A 15,263-nucleotide genomic window follows, 5' to 3' on the forward strand; every position below is an offset into this window, starting at 1 on the left:
ATAAATAATTTAAGAAAAACTATTAGTACGGATTTTAAAAATTTATTCAAGAAGGTAAAAATTAAAAAATAAAGAAACAAACTCAATGACTGAGTACTGCCAGAAGAGTTATCACTGCCATTCTAAAGCCCACAGATAAATCACAGTTTACCAAATTTACCAGTACATCCTCTAAATGTATTGGCAGTTATGGTTGGTAGCCATAGGTGCCTGAAAGCCACATGTATTAGCTATTACTACTTTTCAAATTAGCCAAAAAATTGGGTGGCTTAAAACAATAATAATTATTTTCAGTCATAATTTCTTTGGGTCAGGTGAGAGCTTAGGCAGGAAATTATGCCTCCCCATCAGCTAAAAGACTTAAAATCTTGGCATCGGAATCTAATTTTCTGAATTCACTGAATGTCTGATAGTTGATGTTGACTCTAGGTTCCAGGCCTACCTGGTGCTATGTGCCAGAACACCCACATGTGGCCTCTCCAGGTGGCCTGAACTTCTTTGCAACACTGTGACATGTGTCTGAGAGAGAGAAATCCAGGTAGGAGTTGTGTTGCCTTTTAAGAACCGGCCCTGAAAGTCATGCAGCATCATTTCTACTCCATACTATTAACCGAAGAAGTTACTAATGTCTTCCCCACTGTGTTTCAAGTGAGGAAACATAGATTCTATCTCTCAACAGAGGAGCATTTTGGTCACACTAGAAGAAGAAAATGTGGAATGGAATATACATTAATGCATTCATCTTTGGAAAATGCAATTTGGCACCCTACAAAATAAGATCTCTTGACCCTATACTTAAAGGCTCTTTCCCCCATAGTCAAACTGTATCGACCATCTGTTTTATAAAGACTGCTTGTAATTTTTGATGAGTTAGGAAGTCTTCAAAGAATTTTCACTGGAATTGATTACTTCCAAACACTTGATGGCAAAAGAAAACTAGGAAACTGAGGACTAAAGCACTGACATTTTTTTTCTCTAGCTCAAATTGCTATCTTAGAGGTGTGGGGAGTCATGCACTGCAAACCATAAATTCTCATCAGATGGGTTTGATTTAACCCTATATATCATGACTTACTTTCCAAACTAACTCTGGCATAACGTTTGCATCTGTAAAGAATCTTTATTAACATAGCGAACTCTTTTTCTTCCAGGTCCTCTCAATACTGAAGAGATTAACTGAGAGTAGCATGTTTTAAAGATCTGAATAGGAAACGTGTCATCTATTGCCTCTAAGGGCAGCCACTGTGAGACTTCCAAAGAACCTTGGTCTCCAGAATCTTTTATCTTAACCTGAACTTTTCCTTTCTGTTAATCCCAGGTCTTCAGACAAACTCAACCAATTGAGTTTAAATTTAAACCAGAAAATGTTTAAATTTACCATTCGCCTGGAAACACCTCCCCACTCCACCATCCCCCCCCGACTTCAACTTCTCTTGCCTTTCTGGACCAAACCAATATATTTCTCAAATGTATTTGATTGATGTCTGATGCCTCCCTGAAATATATAAAACCAAGATGCACCCCAAATAACTTGCGCACATAGGTACCTCCTGAGCACTGTGTCGTGAGCCATGTTCACTCATATTTAGCTCAGAATAAATCTCTTCAAATGTTTTACAGAGTTTGACTCTGTAATTTCAATTAAATAGCTTATGCATTTGATGCTATTTCCCTCTCTAGATTATTATAGTATTTCAAATAATATCGTATTCCTTTAAAATTATTATAGCGTTCAAGTAATCGAGTTACTGTATTTCATATATTTAATTTGAGAAGAAAACAAGATGGCTATTCTTAGAAATAAACTCCAGAGAAATAATATTTCATTGTCTGAACTCCTAATAAGGAGGAAAATCCTTCATCAAAGGGAATGCCCAATTAACTCATACTCCTCCAGTTTGATCAGTAGTTCATTATGACAGGTCAATCATTTTTCCCTCTTTACTGAATTTACTTCCAACAATTTCAAAAAACTCTATGGCTTAGTTGCCAACCATGTTTTTGATTCTTGAGTGAATTTAATGGTGTTAGATCAGATCTGCTATAAGTCTAGAAAACACATTAACTGGAAAACACATTAATTCAGTTGATTCTTATTGGTTGCATTTGATACCAAATATAGTTGTCTTATTTTTAAAATTTCCTGTTTAATATTTCAAAATAATAATAAATCTCTCCAAAATATAATCAATTTAAATTAAGAGAATCGCATTCTGAAGTCAATAAAATACTGAATGCTGAAAAGTGAGCTCCTTTAAAAAACGTTAAAGCATTAAAATAAGGCAACTGTTAATATTCATATAAAAAGGAAATCATTAACCAAATTATTAATAGGTGAGAAGATAAGGAACCATTGACACATTCATTACAATTTATTTCATCTAAATAGTATACAAATGTATTTGCAACAGACCCAGAAACAATATAACAGGCTAAGAGAAAATGAGCTGTATAGGAAATTTTCTCAGATTTTTCCTAATTCATTTCATTCCAGCATTCTGGACTATTCTCCTTATTTCCTATTTTCTAGGCAGATTGCTCATTACATGTTACACATTACCGTCATTCCTTGAATGAAAATTATTTTGGATGTTTCATATTGCTTTGTAAATCCTCACTCACCCAGAGTGAAATTGACAGTACTGCTGTAAAGGCCATTATTCTTGGTAATCATAAATATTCTCCAAACTGGGTTCCTTTTCTCCCTCGCTTTCTTCTCATTGCATATAGTTACCAAAAAAAAAGCTCAAATCATTTCCGTAATCTCCTTAAAGATGACTACTACGTTTTTTTCTGTTTCATATTGCTTTTTCTTTTTTACTTTCCAATTGAGTCTTAGAGCACAGTCTGCTTTGTTAGGATAAATGTGTTTTGTTTACTTTTCTGAGATGAAGTCTCTGTTGCCCAGGCTGGAGTGCAGTGGTGTGATCTCAGCTCATTCAGCCTCCACCTCCTGGGTTCAAGCAATTCTCTTACCTCAGCCTTCTGAGAAGCTGGGATTACAAGTACGTGTCACCATGCCTGTCTAATATTTTTGTACTTTTTTTTTTTTTTTAGTAGAGATGGGTTTCACCATGTGGGTCAGGCTGGTCTCAAACTCCTCACCTTGTGATCCTGGCACCCAGCCAGGATAAATGTTTTGTTGCTATAAGAGAACAAGAAATACTGTGTTCATAACTCTGGATGGAGGGTATGACACATGGCAACCTCATGGAGCCAAGAACCTAGCTTATTTTCTGACTTATCCCTCTGCCATGCTGAACACTCAGGTTTGATCTCAAGTCCAAGTGGGCTGTTATGGCTCCCTCCATTATAACCATATTCCAGCAAGTGGCAAAAGAGAAAGCAATAAGGGAAAGCACTTTCTTTCTCAATGTGATGTTGGCCCAGAAGTTCTACCACCGTGTCCATCAAGTAGAACCTAAGTCGCATGGCCTTTTCTTGGAGCAAAGAAAGCAGTTCAGACAGTTGCTTATATGAAACTTTCATTATTATAGAGAAGGAAAGGTCAGATATTGGGAAGCAATCAATTGTCTCTCATATAACTTTAGATTCAGGTAGATTTAGCTTTAATTCTAGTTCTGCAGTTGATTAACTATTAGGTTTATTAGGCCTCATAAAAGTCTAAAAGCTTCATCTGATCTTCATCTGTGTCTGATCTGACCTACTTCAAAGAGATATTGAACATATTGCATGCAATAATGAATATTAAACGTTTAGCCCTTTGTTTAGGATAAAATATTTTCTCAGTAAATGAGAGTGAGGAAAGACAGAAAAAGAGTAGTAACAAACAGATGTGCTAAGGACTCTGAGCTGGATATGATGTATACTCATTGAATGCCTACAGGCAGGAATTGTGATGGAGAGGTTAGATTGGAGAGAGAAAGGCATGTAGAAAAGATCTTGGATATTTACATCATGAGTAAATATGCCAAGGACATCAAGATTGAGAGTAAAGTAAATAAGTAAAATGTTGGGAGTTAAACTCAGGGTTAGCTAATTTCTTTATTGATTTAGCTAATTTCTTTATTGATTTTTGTTTTCTTCAAGTCATTTGTAACCAGTCATCAGAGGTCAACATTTTTCCCACTTATGTATATTAAATGAAACATTCTGTATTAATCATGATTTTCGAATATAGATTGAATGAAAAAATTACAGCAAGTTCAGGAAGAGTCAAAACTTAGACCAGATATAGTCTTCCTCTCATGGCTACTAAATTGTGTGGAAAACTGACATAAATCTTCACCAATAAGGAAATTAAGGCAGGGGATAGAAACACATCATATATGGTATCCTGGGTTGGTAGCAAATAGAAGTCTTCACTAGAGCTCTTAACAGATGGCACAGGAGAAATTCTAGGCAAAAGGAAAAGGGCAAGTAGGCCAGGTTTTCCCCACCCTTTCGAGCAGAACCATTCTTCTTTAGCATATATAGATCCTTCTTGTTTTCTTGAGGTAAAGTCTTTGTTCTCCTTTAGGAAATAATATGAAATATTTTTTGTCACAAGGTTCAGATTCTAAGTGCCAAATAAACTTATATAAATTATTATTATTTCTTCTAAACATTTATCTGCATCAACTATAAAGGGTAGTTTCCTCTACAGAAACGTTTTTATCTCCTATTGACTCATTAATTTCTCCCTAAATTTTTCACTTGCTCCTCTGTTATGCCTACTGTACTTAACACAGTGTCTGGTATATAAGAATCTCAACACATTTTATTAAACAATTGAATCTGAGAATAAATGAATATTAACTTATACTGACTGCACAAAAAAATTATCAGAGAAATCTCAGTAAGAATCCTGCCATCACTAGAATGATTTAGAATTATAGCAAGTCCTTGAATAATGTCATTCAACATCCTATTGTTGTAACGTTGATGAGAATAAGAAAAAGATTCCTGGCTGGGGCCACTGTCTGCGTGGGGTTTGCATGGTCTCCCATGTCTGTATGGGTTTTCTTCATGCACTCTGGTTTCCTCCCAGAGGAGTAACTATCTCAAATATATGGACATCAGGTGACTGGGCATGTCCAGTGGTCCCAGTGTGAGTGACTGAGGGTGTGTGTGAGTGCACCCTGAGATGGAATGGTGTCCTGGCCAGGACTGGTTGCCACCTTACACAAGGAGCTGCTGGGATAGGATCTAGCCACCCCACCCTGAACTACAACAGGCGGGTAAATAATTACCTTACTTGTTTTTGTTAATCATTCTTTAATGTATGTATGGCTCACATATATTTCAATGTTTCATATTAGAAGTGTTTGGGGTCATTATTTAGGAGTCTGGTGATGTTTCGTGACCAGGAATATATTGTGGGAGCTAAACTCTTGTTTTTATATCAATTAGCCAATGGTAAAATTGTTTTTTTTTTTTTTATATACTTCATTTCACTTAAAGTCACTATTTCCAAGAACCCTGGGGATTCTGGGGTCAAATTTTAAAAAATTGTTTTTGATTAAATTTCTCACTTCTAAAATTCATGAGTTCTGCCACTATAGAAAAATTCCTGGCAAAGTTTGAAACAACACTAAGCCTCACTTTTTTTTTTTTTTTTTTTTTTTATAAAATACAACAGATACTTCCTATAAAAATCCAAGTGAGATAGTAAATATAAGAAAAATTTGTTAATTATAAGTTGCAAAGCAAAATTAAGATGTTATTAAATGCAAACTGGAATCCCTTCCTATTGGAGTTGCATATCTCTTACACTGATGTAGTACAGTGAGATAAAAGTTTTCCTTTACTAAAAGCTTATGTCTGTGCTCAGTGCTAAGATGAGCACATAATAATATTTCTGCCATAGATATATTTTATAAATGTCCATGTAGATTCTTACTTGCAAGAGGAATTGGTGCTCATACAGTTAGACATGTGAACATGAATCCAATAAAACCAGCTGAAGGATGGGACGAATCATCTTACACTTGAAATCATTGTTTCATATTCCTGAAGCCTCCAGCGAGCTCCAAATATGAGATTTTTGTTCCTCTGTGCCTTCCCCACAGTTCTTTTCCATCAAGAAAGCCTTTTGATATCAGCATGGAATATGTGAAATTCTTTGGAATTGAAAAGTTGGTCTTTCTTTTGTGGCAAAATCCTATTTATCCAGTTGAAGTTGAGTAAAATATTTTATTGATACAATAAAATTAATAGGACCATTAAAAAAACAAAAGTTTCATTACTAAGATTTCAATCATGCTTTGTTTATAGGATGCAGAAAAATCGTCCTGTTCAGTTCTTTCCCAACATGTGTGTATACTGTTTCTCTTAGTACTTGTAAATGGGAGTTCCTGTGGCTTTGGTGTCAGACTCCTAGACTCGAGCCTTAACTCTATCAAATGCAACTTTTGTGATCTTGAGCAAACTCCTTACATTTCAGATCTTGTTTTCTCATCTGTGAAATGATGATAATCCTACCAAGGCCATCATAACTAAAATTAAGCAAAAATTTTAGTATGTAAAATCTGATCAACATAAAATAATAATTAAAATTATGTTCTATAAGACTGGAAACAAGAGCCAAAGTAAAAGCCATGGCAACAACAACAAAAAAAAAAAAACACTAAGTCTGTAAAATGGGTCTATTTGAACAACTTTATCAGGATGATTATAACACTAGTTAAAAATTATCTGCCTAGAAGTCGATCAGAGAGAATATTTGTATTTCTAATATAAAAACCATTCCCCAGGATATAGTATCACTTTACGCCCAGAGAAAGTTTTCATTATGCAGATGACAGGTATCATTATACTACTTTTTCATGCTTTAATCTAGCTTAATTTGGATACAGCTCTTATATTAAATCCCTCACTACATTTCTCATCTTTTATGTGAAGATGATATTTATCAATTTATAAAACATTTTATGACTACTGAAGCTCATCAGAAATAAACACAATAATTACAAATATAACTAGCACAATTACAGATGGGTAAGTATATTTGAAGTGTCTCAAATTAGCTTCCACTTTGGCAAACCCAAAAGACTCATATAATCACTACATACGTCATCACCTCTATCAACAAATAATTTGGTATTCATTATGCATTCTTATATTTTAGATCCTGTAAGAACCCTTAACATTTCTAAATTTTATCAGTTTATTGCCACTACTTTCATTTCTACCCCTGGTTTTCTTATTATTAGTTAAAATTACAGTTATACTTTTAAATTACTTGATCACATCTTGGAATGGCTTCTCCAAAGTGCTCAAAAAAGTTATTCTTTTGTATGGAAATATTTGGACATTGTAACAGCTAAACCTTTTTCTTTTCCCGAGATTCAAAACAATTTCTTCAACTATAAATCCCACCTTTCCATAAGTTATATTTTCACAAGGCAAAATTTCCTTGTATCGTGTTTATGTGTGTTACCTTTGTAGAAAGGATATTTTGTGATGATGAAGAATTTTCTTATAATTACCAGTCCCAAATTTGGGCTAGACACATTTCTACATGTGTCTTAGATAATACCAGAGTCTCTGCTTCAGTCTCTGAATTTAGCTTACTTAAATTATGCATGTCTGTTACAAAAGTGTGAGTGAATTTGGATGGATGAATCATAACTTTGCATGCAAAATACAACTTGAAGATCTGTGTATTTACAAAAATATGCATACCAAATGTTTTTGCTTGATATCAGGGTCTCTCTTTTGTGGTGTGAGCAGGGTGAAATATAATGCATAAACTAAGATTTTTTTTTCCTTTATAGAAGAAAACAGACTCCCTTTGAAGTATTTCCTATCATCAGCAAGTTTGGAGGCAACTCCTCAAATATTTAACATTATATCAATATTCAAAGATAGTAGAAGTAGAAAATGTCCAGTCTTTAAATGCAAAAGTAAATAACAGCCTCTACACTGGAAAATAAATTATATCATCTGAATATTTCATTTAGTAAGGAGTAAAGCATTGAATTTATGGGTGGATGTATCTTCTTTTCCTACAGTGATTGTTAAAGCGTCTTTTTGTTTATACGATGTTAAATTACTTCTTTAGTATAGGCCAAATGAATGATAGGTCTTCATAAAACACATTAATTGAATGATTGCTTGCAGGAGCAAAAATGTAGAGATTTTTAGCTAAGAATGGACCATGGAAGCATGTTGAAAAATTGCTGAACTTGTCTGTAGGAGAGTCACTTAGAATTGTGCTCCACAATAGCCTTAACTACTATGTGCTCATTGATTTATTTACCTGTTAAAAGAAAACAGCTATATAATGATTGCAATCAGTTGCAAATGGCTAATTCTTTTTATTTGTATCAATTTATGACCGATCAGTTATCAAAGAAAGATTACCAAAGCTTTGATTTTTCATATAGTACCTACGTTAAAAAAAATAAAACAGAAGTTGACATTGTCTAAATAAGCCCTTTTGATTTGAAATATGGTTCTTGAGGAATTAGGTAATTTTCTCTCTATCACTACTAGGTGGTTCTGAACTAAGAAAGAAGCGCTTGTAAATTGTTTTGAAGTTTATTGCCAGCAAAGTAGGACAGCTTATTATAGTACCACTTTTTTTCACAAAGAGTGCTTTGCAGTCTTAGAACACAATAGATATATTTTTTGTTAGCTGAGTAGATATCAAGCCAAATTGCACAAACCACTTTACCCAATGAAAACTGTGAAGCCAACTAATGTGTCTTTCCCTCCCACCTCTCTTTATGACCACAAAGCAATAAGGCCTTCTTTACCTATTTCTCTTGATCTTTCCTTTGTTCCCCCCTTCCTTTTCTATTGACTTATGCAGTCCAGGGAAGTGCCCAGATGTACAGTTGGGCCAATTTTCTCAGAAATCCAATGACAGCAACCTCCTTTGCAAATCCTTGGAAATGTCCTGTTCTTCTTGGACTCATTGGCGATCCTGGAGACCAGGCACAGCGGAGTGAGAAGTAAGACAGAAGTTGGTGAAATGAAACCAAATTTTTCTTCAGCTGATTAAAATTTATTCATCTATTCACAGCTAGCTATGGTCACTTTGTCTATTAGGACATAAAACACAAATTATATTCACAGGATTTTTAAAATAACACATAAATTCTTGGTGTCCCTGAATATTAAGCAACTTCCATGGAGAACACAATATACATATGGAATCTTGTAACAAAAATTAAGTTAAATTGCTGATTTCATTTCACTCATAAAATAAGCTCTCCTTTTTGTACCATATACTTTATTAATCACACATTTAATGTTCTTAGAGAAGATGATGGATATTTTCTAAAAGAAGATAAACATTTTATGAATTAGTTCCTCATTTTTGATGCTAAATGGATATTTTCTAAAAGAAGATAAACATTTTATGAATTATTTCCTCATTTTTGATGCTAAATGATAAATTAATAATAAACTATCCCAAAATATCTTTTAAAACTTTAGGTTATGTTAAATAAACAAAACAAGGCAAATGGATACTGAGATAACATACACAGATACATATTGATTAGCACTAAGAATTCTAATAATGGAAAAATATCAGTCTTGCTGTGGATTAATATATATTAAAAGTCATAAATATTTTATCATGGCTTTTAAGAAGAAATAAACCACATGCTACAGCAAAATGTATATATAAGATCATTATGCTCACAGTTTAAGGTCATTTAGAAAGTTGTTCGTGTAACTTAGACTCCTTGGGTTCTCAACAAGTGCTTCTACATTCTAATTTTTCTATCAAGATTAAAAGACATTGTGATGACAGACTGAGCCACATGCTTATTCTAATTTCCCACTTTGCTCCGCATTCTGACTAAATGACATCAATATATATTAATCAGGCACCTTCTATTGCTTTTGTTAGATCATATAAGAAATCGAGTAAAATCGTATTTTGTCCATAAGAAATTTATAATATCTCAAGGATGTTAGTTGTTTCCTTACTTTTTTTTTTTTTTTTTTTTGAGATGACCGGTTTACAAAAGACCAGGGACACCTGTCCAAAGAGAGATAAATAGAAGCAAGCTCAAGTTTTATGTTGCCATTATATCGCCTGGCTTAGGACATCCAACCTGCACTTCCTGCAACTCATCAATCAGATAATTCTCTTTTGTTTCACCAAAGTACAAAAAGATATAATATACATTACATCATAACTCTGACAGTTTCCAGGCTGTTCAGCAACTGTGTTCCCGATTTCTAAACCTATCCTACTTTTTTGATGCCATTCAATTAGGAGAAGTGGTGTCCTTTTTTGGTTAGTGATGAAAATGACTCCTCTTGATTTGTAAAACATTACATAACTTAAATTTGGCAGCCTTCCCTTCCCCAGGTCCTCCCCTTATCCCCAAGATTTTATATGGAACAATTATAGTATGTTTAACTGGTATCTTTCCCTTTTTAGATTCTGATGAAAAAAAATCCTTCCAATACCTTCTAAGAATTCATCTTTCTTTGTGGCTATCTATAGAGTGCTGGGTTCCAGAGATACATTGTCAAATAAAATCAGATTTCTACCCTGTACCCTGTTTTAGAATAGGTGTGGCTGAGAACAAGTAACTAGAGATTTAAAAGTGAAAAATGAATCCTAGAATCTAGGTCACATAACAAAAAAAGCAAATGCGGGAGTGAAGCCTGGATTTGAGCTCAGGAAGCCTGGCTGTAAAGCCTGTAGTCAGAGGGGCACTGGGAGCATCAAAGTAAAAGAGTTAGAAAGAGAAAAGTTGATTGTCATATGAAATACTAGAGATTTAAAATTTTCAGAGCTGAAATGTTTCAAAATAAGACACCGTTCATGTTGTCACAGAGGTTGTTTTGATGAAGTACTTTATTTTAAATCAATAATTACTTTATTAATGAACATTTACAGATTTCCTAGTATTCGTAGTGATAGTACAATCATTTATTCTATGCCTTTAATTTTCTCATAAAATGGAATATTCTCTAGGATGAGTTTGGGACTGTTTTATGGAATAAGCATCTGAGAATCAGATGGCTTAATTAACTTTCTCATAATTCCAAAACTAATACTAGGTAGAGCCAAAATTTAAATCTAGGTCTCTTTGATTTTAGGAATATTTTATTGAAGTATACAATACATAATATTAAAGTGCACATACAATAGATTTTCTGCTTGATTACTTTTCAACAAATTAATACACCCATATTACAAGCACCTAGATTAAGAAACATAACATTGTAGCACCCCAAATACCCGCTGATGCTCCATTCACTTTTCTGACTTCTAACTTCAAAGTTTAGTTTAGTGTGTTTTGGCGTTCTTTATTATTATTATTATTATTATTATTGTACTTTAAGTTCTGGGGTACATGTGCAGATCTTGCAGGATTGTTGCATAGGAACACATATGCCATGGTAGTTTGCTGTCTCCATCCCCCCGTCACCTGCAACAGCCATTCTCCCAGTGTTATCCCTCCCCAACCTCCCCGCCCCCTTGCTGTCCCTCCCCCGAGCCCCCTTCCCTGCAGCATACCCCTGTGTTGTGATGTTCCCCTCCCTGTGTCCATGTGTTCTCATTGTTTAACACCGCCTATGAATGAGAGCATGCAGTATTTGGTTTTCTGTTCTTGTGTCAGTTTCCTGAGAATGATGTTCTTTGTTGGTGTTATTTTAGAATGGAATAATAGAGTATGTACTTTTTGTGTCTGGATCCCTTCCATTAATGTAAAACCTAGATCTGTTGGTCTTGACTGTCAATCTTTCTTCAAAACACTACCAGAAGTGATGATTTTAGAGGTAAGTTTAAGAAACAGAGGCTACTGTACTAATTGAATCACTATGAATATTGGAATAAGATCAGGATGTAAATAATGACAGAGCAGTTGTCTGGTAAGGGCCAAATCTAAGTTTATAGGAAAAAGATAAGGGGACTGGAAGAAGACAATAGCGCTGAAAAAAATAGACTGTGTAATCTGATTGCAGAACATTAAATGGCACATATTATGCAGAGATAGAGGAGTATTCATTTAGAAAATCAATGGAGACCAAGATTGTTGCCAAATTTCTTCCTGCCTCTATAGTAGGTGGAAAGTGAGAGAAGCAGTATTTCCAGAGAAGACTCAGGCTTCATTTATGACCATGAAAGGATCATTCAGAAGGAGCTAATCTTCATTAGCTCACAAAATAAAAATATAAACATATCTAGGAAGATTAATATGGTAAAAGAAGACTCAGTCACTTGGAACAATGAATTAACTCACAAATCCCTCATTGTTCAAATTCACCCAATTCCCACAGTCCCTGAATATAGACAGGTTATGGCTCTGCTCCAGAAGTCTCTGATCTGATATTCTCTCTGCTCCCTTCTTCCAGACTTTCTGATCATGAGTACTCTTTTATATATTCTTTCCCATTTCTCCCTATTATCTCTCCCATATTCTTATTAAATCATGTGACCTCTATGCACTTGCATTCCCTCCTCGGAGCCTCGCTATCTCGTTTCTCCTCTTGGTTGGCTTCTCTCACAAACACATAATAAATTGTCTTCCTACCCATAATCTTCTGTTTCCAGTGGTGTCATTTTTAAAATTAATTTTTAAAGGTAATTTTTATTGCAGCTCAAAATCACACATAGGTATCACAATTCATATTTGGAGAAAATAAATATAATCAACAGAAATCACTTCCTTAGGCATGACTATGGATTAGAAAATGAAGAATGACATCTCATCAACTCTGGCATATGTCAGTATAAAAGTGAGTCAATGCTAAAATGCTGATGTGTGCAAAGCATACCAAGTAAATAAAAGTGGGTTAAGAAAAATTATCTTGAGAAAAGAATGTAAACAATGAATAGTGATCATAGGTAGGGATTTGGATAACACAGATATCTTATAGAATAGCAAACGTAACATATTACAAGCTAGGCTAGGCTGTCGTAAACTAGGTTAAGCTGTGGTAATGATAATCTGCAAATATCAATCACTTAACACCATATAACAATTTCTTGTTTATGTATATATGTTGATCCAGGTAGACACTCTTGGATTTGTGCTTTTCCTATTGTGTATCTCCAATGTCTTAAAATTATTTGCTTTCACCCACATGGATGAGGTTAAAAGAATATAGTGTAAAAGACCAATCCAGAAAAGGCTATAATAAGCTCTATCTAGATTTCTTTGGCCAGAACTGATCACACAAGAACTATAAACCTTGGAAATATGATTTATCTTTGTGTATAAGAAGAGAAAACAGAGAATCTATTCAATTGCTACCACATGTAGCATTTAAATAAATTACTGAATATTAGAATTGGCATAGACATCCGAGACTTTACACTGACAATCTGAGCTATAGTAACTGGGCTTTATTCTTAACGACTTAATTAAAGCATAATTTATATACAATAAAATTCACCGATTGTAAGTGTACAATGCAATGACTTTTTTGTAAATGTAGAATTTAATAACCTTTATCATCACTACAATAGAGTTTCATACATTGCCGTCAATCCAACAAGGTCTGTTATTTCCCATTTAAAATTAATATAATTTTCAAACCCAACAACAGGCAACCATCACTCTTTATTATTTTTTTCTTTTCTTTTTTTGTGAAGAAAGCATGTTTACATTTGTCTTTGGGGTAGAAGTACAACTATATTACACGCATAGATTGTATAGTGGTCATGTCAGGACTATTAGAGTAACCATTACTAGAATAACATACATTATACCCATTAAAGGAATTTCTCTTCACCCACTCTGCTCCATCCTCCCACCCTTCCAAGTCTCCATTGTCTATCATTTCATTCCCTATGTCCATATGTACACATTTTTAGCAACCACTTGTGAGTAAGACCATGGGATATTTGGCTTTTTATGTCTGGCTTTTTCATTTAAAATGACCCCCAGTTCTGTCTATGTTGCTGCAAAAGACATTATTTTATTTTTTTCACAGCTGAATAGTATTCCATTGTGATATGTACCTCATTTTCTTTATTCAGTCATCCGATGATAGACAGTTCAGTTGATTCTGTATCTTTGCTATTGTGAATGCTGCTGCAACAAATATATAAGTGCTGCTATCTTTTTATTATGATGATTTTTTTTTTCCTTTGGGTAGATATCCAGTGGTGGGATTGCTGGATCAAATGGTAGTTCTATTCTTAGTTCTTTAAGAAATCTCCATACCATTTTTCATAGAGATTGTACTAATTTATATTCCCACCAAGAGTGTATGCATTCCCTTGTCTCTACATCCTTCCCAATATCTGTTATTTTTTGTCATTTTAGTAATAGCCATTCTGACAGGGGTCAGATGATATCTAATTGTGGTTTTGATTTATATTTCTCTGATGATTAGTGATGTTGAGGATTTTTTCACATATCTGTTGGCCATTTTTTCATATATCTGTTCAAATTGTATGCCTTCTTTTGAAAAAAAAATGTCTATTCCTGTCCTTTTTCTACTTTGTAGTGGGATTATTTGTAAATTTTTTTTTTAGTTGAGTTCTTTGAACTTTCTGGATGTTAGTGCCCATCCTATAAATAGTGTGAAAATATTTTTTCCCACTCTGTGGACTATCTGTTCACTTTGTTGATTAGTTCTTTTGCTGTGTGGAAGCTTTTTAGTTTAATTAAGTTCAATTTGTGTATTTTTGTTTGTGTTACTTGTGATTTGTAGCTTTTAGTCATAAATTCTATGTCTAGACCAATGTTCAGAAGTGTTTTCTTTAGATTTTCTTCTAGTATTTTTACAATTTTGGGTGTTACATTAAAACCCTTAATTCATTTGAGTTGATTTTTGTATATGATGAGAGATACTGGTCAAGTTTAGATCTTCTAAATATGGCAATCTAATTTTCCTAGCACCATTTATTGAAAATGGTATCTTTTTCCCAATGGATGTTCTTGTTGACTTTGTCAAAGATCAGTTGCCTATAAATATGTGGCTTCATTTCTGGATTTTTATTCTGTTCCATTGACCTGTGTGTCTATGTTTATATCAGTACCATGCTGTTATGGTTACTGTAGCTGTATAGTATAGTTTGAAGTCAGGGAATATGATTCCTCCCACTTTTTCTTTTTGCTCATGTTTGCTTTGACTATTTGGACTCTTTTGGTTCAATATGAGTTTCATGATCTATTTTGTAATTTGGTAAAAATTCATGTTGGTATTTTGATATGAATCGCATTAAATCTTTAGATTGCTTGAGGCAGTATGGTCATTTTAAAAATATTAATTCTTCTGATCTATGAGCATGGGATGCATTTCCATTGATTTGTACCATTTGGAATTTCATTCATTGGTGTTTTTTAGTTTTCTTTGTGGAGATTTTTTAAATAATACCTCTTTGGTTA

The sequence above is a fragment of the Sapajus apella genome, unplaced genomic scaffold (assembly GCF_009761245.1).
Source record: "Sapajus apella isolate SASKATOON/1434 unplaced genomic scaffold, GSC_monkey_1.0 scaffold45, whole genome shotgun sequence".
NCBI lineage: Eukaryota > Metazoa > Chordata > Mammalia > Primates > Cebidae > Sapajus > Sapajus apella.